Below are 7,880 nucleotides of genomic sequence, written 5' to 3' on the forward strand. Positions count from 1 at the left end.
TTTATTTCGATGATGTAATGCAGGGGTTTTCAACTGGTGGTCCGCAACGGCATTGCAGGGGGTCCGCGAAATTCGCTTTGATATTTCAACACATTTCCAGATAACTCTTGAATATCGTAAAAAATATCTAAAATAAGAAATATATGTCTTAAATAATATAAAGGTGCTGGTGATCATGAGGTTAAACTTAAGTAGGCCTCAATTGTTTGTGTGATATTGTATGATTATCATTTGTGACATATTCTGCATTACTTTGTCATCTTCCCTCTTCAGTTGTAGCCCCAGTTTATGATGATTGTTATTGATCACCGTTACTTTAACGTTCTCTCAACATGTCAGCTACATGTCTGTACATTTAAGTCTTGAACGTTATATATTGATGTACATATGGTTCTGAGATGCAGTACAACTACAAACTGCATTTTAATTTTGTTTGCAATTCATAGGCACTGAAAATCAACCGTTTTTTGTTGTTTTTTCACAGATTTTTCTAGATTTGTTTGAGGTTTTTAAATAAAACCAACATGGAAAACCAAATGTTAAAACTTCCTTCTATCCACACGCACAAACACACACGCACACACACACACACACACACACACACACACACACACACGTAGGCACATCAGTGGGCCGCGGATTACTTTCTAGTCAGAATGGTCCCTGGGACAAAACCAGTTGAAAATATATGATGAAATGGATCATTTGGTTTTTATCTGTACACACCAGCTGCTGGATCTTGTACCCCGACAGCCCAGCAGAGGGCAGTGTTGTCTTTGTCTTTATAGGAGTCATTTGCTCCACAGGTGATTTGTTCAAGTCTGAATGTCTCAGCAGAACTTCTTGTCTGAGTCCAGACCTGCAGATCCGGCTCTGACCCCCCCCATCCCCCCCCTCTCTGCGTGTGAGCAGCGTTTACGTCTGCGGTCGGTTCTCGTCCACACGTTCTGTTCTGGGTGTAAACACAGGAACCAGTTCAGAAACACACTCCAACTGGAAATCAACATTTACCGCTGATGGATTTGTGTGTCCTCTGATTGGCTGTGAATGTTGACTTTCATCCAACCACAGCGGGGGAGTGGTCATGAGGAAATGAGGCTGTGGGCAGAGGCGCCTGATTGGTTGTTTGTGGTAACGAGATCACATCAGTCGGTCCAATCATAGTTCAATACACATCTGGAAACCACAGCTACTAAGTTCCTCAAGCTGCAGGGATAAGGCCTGGCCTCTGGGGGGCAGTACAACAAAATGAAAACAACATCACATGATAAAGTTGTTTACTCACAGAGAGTTATCCTGTAGCTACGTAGCTAACGCTAACATCGACAGCGTCTAGTTCCATCACTTGTTTGCTAATAATGACGTTAGCATGTCAACTCTGAAACATGCCTGTCGTGGAAAAGGTTGTTGTGTTATCAACACGTGTGTCTATGTCTTGTGGACTGTAAATAAAGTGAAACCAAATCATCTCTATCGCCCCCTGGTGTCTGCAGTACAGGTCATAACCACTCCTCCTCCATGTTAGCAGATGGGACATGGACCGAACTAAGATCGAAGTAGACGTTAAATAAAAGTTTGTAAAGATTTTTCAGGTCATTCTCATCTCACCGATGTTTGTTCAGGTTTCAGATCAGTTTGGTTTGAATCAGATGTTTGTTGATATGAAACACACGTCGTGGTTGACAGCTGACACTGACTCCTGATTGGTTCACGCCATGGTCGCTACTGAACAGACTCTGACTGCAAATGACATCATCACCACAAGATCAGAATCAGAATCAGAATCAGAATCAGAAGGTATTTATTGCCAAGTAAGTTTAAACCTTCCTGGAATTTGCTCTGGTTATTGGTGCATACAATGAACATAGAAACATAAAAACACAATAAATACCCTAACCCTAATACAACACACATAAGAAAAACAATAAAAAACAATATATATTGTTGGCAGCGTTCTGAGATATTTTATCCTAATTGCTGGCGACATGTCGACGTCTTTCTCTTCATTCTGTGATCAGAGAGGAACAAAGAGCTGAGTCGCTGCTCGTTCTCTCATTAATGTGTAAATAACAACACTTTTGCAGCTTGTGAAACTTTGTATCCGTGTGATGTCATCGTTCTTCCCCAGGATCAGCTGAGCGGTGACATCGTGGAGCTGCCAAACACAACACGCCCCCCCCCCCCGCTCCTCAGTGGCTCTTCAGCTTTAAACTCAGGAAGGAAAACTCAGTTGCTTCATGTCTGAAGTCGTGAGGAGGAGTGAACTGAACGACTCGGCCTGGAAGTGAAATACACAACCAGAGAAACACACAACCTGCTGACAATATACACAACCAGATGTTTGTTTAGACAGAAGCTAGCGACTCGTGTGTCTGATGAAGAAGATGAATGATGAAGTGAGTTTGTTGGATCAGGTCTAACCAGGTCGGGCACTTCTCTACAGAACTTTAGAATCCAGTGAGTCACATCTCTTTTATCACCACAGGGTGTAGATGCTCCTCACTGCTGATTGGAGGGTTCGGACACAAGAAGGTTTCCAGAAATCCAACACACTTTAAAAACAATTCTTGCTCCGTAGACTAACAGTCGTCCATGTTACTCGTGAGGTGATTACAACCGATCAGTTTACAGCAGCACAGGAAACTCATCAAGTCAATGTCTCTGGGATCATGGAGGACGTGTGTCTGTGGTGACTTTGGGGGACGAGGGCTGAACAGCTGGAAACGCCTGCTTCAGATTAAAGTTCTCTAACTCAGCTCCTTTTCTAAAAGCTGTTTCATGAAGTCAAAACATCACATTACTGTCGTCCTCCCACCTGTTTGTATTAGAGGAGGAATTCATCATCCTCCCACTCTGAGCTCTAAAAACAAACCAACTCTGACTTATTAAAGCCTAATGTCCTCTGAGCCGGATCCTGTGTGTCTGTCCCACTCAGGACCGAGCTCACGATCCTGAGTCATCATCAGTCACATGGAACCAGAACATGTGTCAGAAACGTCATCATCACATCGGATCCAAAACCAGCTGCTGGATATCACTGGGACTCAGCTGCTGTTCATAAATACAACAAGTCAAACTCTGTGTGTGTCACTAGAGGCTGCAGCGGTTTGGAATAATGAGCATTAGTTGCATTGTGGGAAATGTAGGATGTTCGGGCAGTCTGATTGCTGCTCTGGTTTTTTCAAGGTGAATCACAGACGTTAACAGCAGCTCACAAGGGGCAGGAGGTAGTTTCTCCTCCTGGATGATTCAGTGTGTTCCTGTAACCATCTGACACCAGCAGATATCCTCCGGTGTGAATCCACTCAGGCTGTCTGAGCTCGGCTCGCTGGCCTGGGAGGAACGGCTCCAGCCTGGTTCCTGTTTCCTCTGCAGCCGACGACCTGGATCCTGCTGCCAAGACTCAGAGAAATTAAACCTTAATAACAGATGGAGCCTCATGTTTTTATGGCTGATGTTCTTCATGTGGGCGGACGTGTGTGTACCCACATGAAGAACATCAGCCATAAAAATCAAATATCTTTGTGAGGACCGTTTTCAGCCGGTCCCCACGTCCTGACCCTTTAATGGGCCAATGACCGTCCTCACTAAGATAGAAGTACAAATGTGTGTGTGTGTGTGTGTGTGTGTGTGTGTGTGTGTGTGTGTGTGTGTGTGTGTGTGTGTCAGAGGGATGTGGCTTTCTGAGCTAGATGAGGGAACATTTTCTTCAGGCCAAATAAAGCTGCCCATGTAAACTCCACATTCCAGAGTTTGTGGTGTGTCTGTCTCAAACTCTCTCTTTTATGGAGGGAGGAGGCTGTGTGTGCATGTGTGTGTGTGTGTGTGTATGTGTGTGTTTGTATGTGTGTGTGCGTGTGTGTTTTCTTAGACTTTTGAAAGATATCCATATCACTGACACTGACTTTCACACACTTTCTGCTTACTGAAGCAAAAACATAAACATTTGTGGTTGTTAATTCAGATCTGATTCTTTAAGACTTTCTTTGTGTATTTAAGGTTATTTTCAGGACCAATATTTTTCAGCACAGAGAAACTGAATGAAGGTCACAGCCCCTAACCCATCTTCTCCTCATGAGGAGGTGACAGGACCTGATCTCCAGGAGGAGGTGACAGGACCTGATCTCCAGGAGGAGGTGACAGGACCTGATCTCCAGGAGGAGGTGACAGGACCTGATCTCCAGGAGGAGGTGACAGGACCTGATCTCCAGGAGGAGGTGACAGGATGAGACACATGGACACACAACTGCAGGAGGCAGTTGTGTTATCAATGCTGGATTAAGAGTAAAAATCCCGTCAATAAATGTTTAATGAGGTAGAAACTGGTTTAATGTGTTTAAAACTTAAAGAGCTGAAGGTGCAAACAGGGAAAAGGTCTTTCCACCGGCGGTCGTCATGGAAACGATGGAAACGTTCAGACACAGACTCCAGCAGAACCTGCAGCTCCACAACCAGCTCCTACAAGGACGTGCTCATCCTGACCTGTAGACCACATGCACACACATGCACACACATGCACTCACACACATGCACACACACACACATGTACACACACACACACACACACACATACACACACACACACACACACACACACACACACACACACACACACTCACATGTTTATGACTAAATCACAGACGTATGAGCAGTAAAAGACCACACAGGGTGTTATCACACTGAAGGGTTTAAAACTAGATTCGAGGCAGGTCTGTAAATACATCACTCACACACACACTTACACACACACACACACACACTCACACACTCTCTCACACACACACACACACACACACACACACACACACACACCCCACACATCACTCACACACACACACACACATGCAGCAGGCGGCAGAGTTATCTTTCTGATCATGAACTCTGTGATGAGAGAGTAGATCTGAACTTCTCACTGAAATTACACAGTTTGAGGTTGTGTGTGTGTGTGTGTGTGTGTGTGTGTGTGTGTGTGTGTTTGTGTGTGTGTGTGTGTGTGTGTATGTGTGTGTGTGTGTGTGTGTGTGTGTGTGTGTGAGACGCCGCTCGGTCTTCGTGGGCACTTGATTTGCATCATCACATTTGTATGTATGTTGACACCAAAGGATTCTGGGTATGATTTGTCATTTTGGCCAGCGTCAAGAGGGGAGGAGTCAGATCCATCATGGCTGTGGCTCAGGAGGGAAAGAGGGTCGGCCACTAGCCAGGAGGTCGGTAGTTCGATGCCTTGCTCCTCCAGTCTGCATTCAGTGCTCTCTCTCTCTCTCCTTCTCTCTCTCTCTCTCTCTCTCTCTCTCTCTCTCTCTCTCTCTCTCTCTCTCTCTCTCCCCCTCTCCTGTTGTCCTCCTGATGTTCTCCTGCAGGACGTCAGCTCACATGGAGCCGGACCCTCATGGGCTCTCTCCCTGTGTCTCTCTCTCTCTCTGTATCTCTCTCTCTCTCTCTCTCTCTCTCTCTCTCTCTCTCTCTCTCTCTCTCTCTCTCTCTCTCTCTCTCTCTCTGTCTCTCTCTCTCTCTCTCTCTCTCTCTGTCTCTCTCTCTCTCTCTCTCTCTCTCTCTCTCTCTCTCTCTCTCCCTCTCCCTCTCTCTCTCCCTCTCTCCCTCTCTCCCTCTCCCTCTCTCTCTCTCAGAGCCGGACCCTGATGAGCTCAGCACCTGTTTGCAGCTCGACGCTGGAGAAGTTAAAAGTGTTGGTGCAGAGTTTGGTGAAGAGGAATGTGATTTGGTCTTTTATTGGCCTGGTTGGTCCTGGCTCGGCCCTGGTTGGTCCTGGCTCGGCCCTGGTCGGTCCAGAGTCTGGGGTTTGGCTCTGGCTCCAGGTCTGGGTGGATCCACGCTGGTCGGACTGTGGTAACAGGGTCAGTAGTTAGCGCTGGGCGGGGGCTCAGCGGCTGAGACATCTGCTCTCATAGGGACGTCCAGAATAATGACTGAGAATAACTGAGCTGTGAGACTGAGACGGATCAAACAGGAGTGAAGCTCAAACACATTGATTCAAAATCATCATAAATGTGTGTTTTCATGAGGCTGAATGAAAGAACAAGGACATTTTTATAAACAATCTGAAGTGTAACATAGCTGTTAATATTGAGGTGATATAATATATAGTAATTGTTGATTCAATCATGAATACTGACGTCTGTAAATACACACTTAAATATATTATATATTATATCATATTATAACACTCATTCTTGTCAGAAGGGCCTTTTGAGTACTTAATGCTTTATGTACTAATTTCTAGATAAATATGTAAAATTAGCTCCATCGGTTACAGCTGTTAAGTGATACTTATACATGAATTGCTCAGTAAAATGAATAGTACAAAACTAAAGAATAATAAATTACATTGGTCATTCGGTTCTGAGTACTTTTAATTTTGATACTGTAAATATGCTACATTACAAAACAATACAGTTTAACTTTAAAGCTGTGGTTCAGACCCAACACGGATTAATATGAACGCACCTGGTTCTACTGGTGAAGATATTCAGTGAAGGTTCTGTCTTTTAAGAGATGTGCAGGAGACTTTAGGATGGATGGATGAATAGATGGATGAATAGAAACCTATTCTAGTGACTTAGTTGTGACACTGTTGTGTAGACAAACATCCACATACTTGTGAACATCATCATTTCACCGTGACGACACACACACACACACACTCACAATGTGAATCTGATAAACAGATCATGTTGAGGATGAAAATGTCTGTTTGAGATCAGCGATGCAGAGAAGTGAGTTTGATAGAAACGATGCCACAGAGACTGGTCTGTGCTCAGAGACACTCGGAGACATTGTCCCGGGCTGACACTCAAACACACATTATACCACACAGCCAATGAATCCACAAAGGACTCCATCTGTGTGTGTGTGTCTGTGTGTGTGTGTGTGTGTGTGTGTGTGTGTGTGTGTGGTGATGTAACTGAGGTTAGCTCGTACAAACAGCTGATGATAATCACAGGAGAGTGACCCACAGACGTTGAGACAAAATTTCTGTTGTTTACAAATATATGTCGCACACACAGACAAAGATGGACGACACGTCAGAAACCTCTGATGCAGCCGCCGCCATCTTCAGCCGATGATGGTATTTGGAGTCAGGGTGGAGGCGTGGTATCCAGATCCTGCCGACCAATCAGATTAAAGATTGGTCTCAGCTGTCAATCAAGACGTCTCAGTCTGTTTCTATATCATCAAATAACTCAATTAAACCAAACTGATCAGAAACATCTTTACAAACATTTATTTGACGTCTACTTTGATTTGTAGTTTGGTTCATGTCCCATCTGCTAACATGGAGGAGGGTTTATGACCTATACTGCAGCCAGACACCAGGGGGCGATAGAGACACTTTGGCTTCACTGTAAAGAGGTGTCACGGCGTCCATCTTTATTTACAGGTTCATGATTGTTTGGATAGTTGTGCTCTGGGGTGATTCAGCGCCACCTACAGGTCAAAGGTGGAATGTCTGAACATTGATGAATTGGGACGTAATTAGAATCTGATGTCCCCGTCTCTCAGCTCTGTGACGTCAGCGGTGATCCAGATGTTTTTTTGAATAAAGCTTCCGAACAGTTTCCAGTAAACTTGGTGAATTTTCTCTCTCTTTGTTTAACGTTGAAACATTTTCACTTTTCCCAGAAACTGATATTTATTCTTTGTAGGTAAAAAATAAATCAAATTGATAAGAAAAAGTGAAAACAAATGATTCTGTAATCACACACACACACACACACACACGCACACACGCACACACACACACACACACGCACACACACACACACACACACACACAATGCTTCCTGGTGGAGGATCCGTAAAGATCATTGCGCCCTCGGAAATACTGAGTCAATAAATCGGCAGTGAGGCATTAATGAAGA

The sequence above is a fragment of the Limanda limanda genome, chromosome 1 (assembly GCF_963576545.1).
Source record: "Limanda limanda chromosome 1, fLimLim1.1, whole genome shotgun sequence".
In the NCBI taxonomy this organism is placed as follows: domain Eukaryota; kingdom Metazoa; phylum Chordata; class Actinopteri; order Pleuronectiformes; family Pleuronectidae; genus Limanda; species Limanda limanda.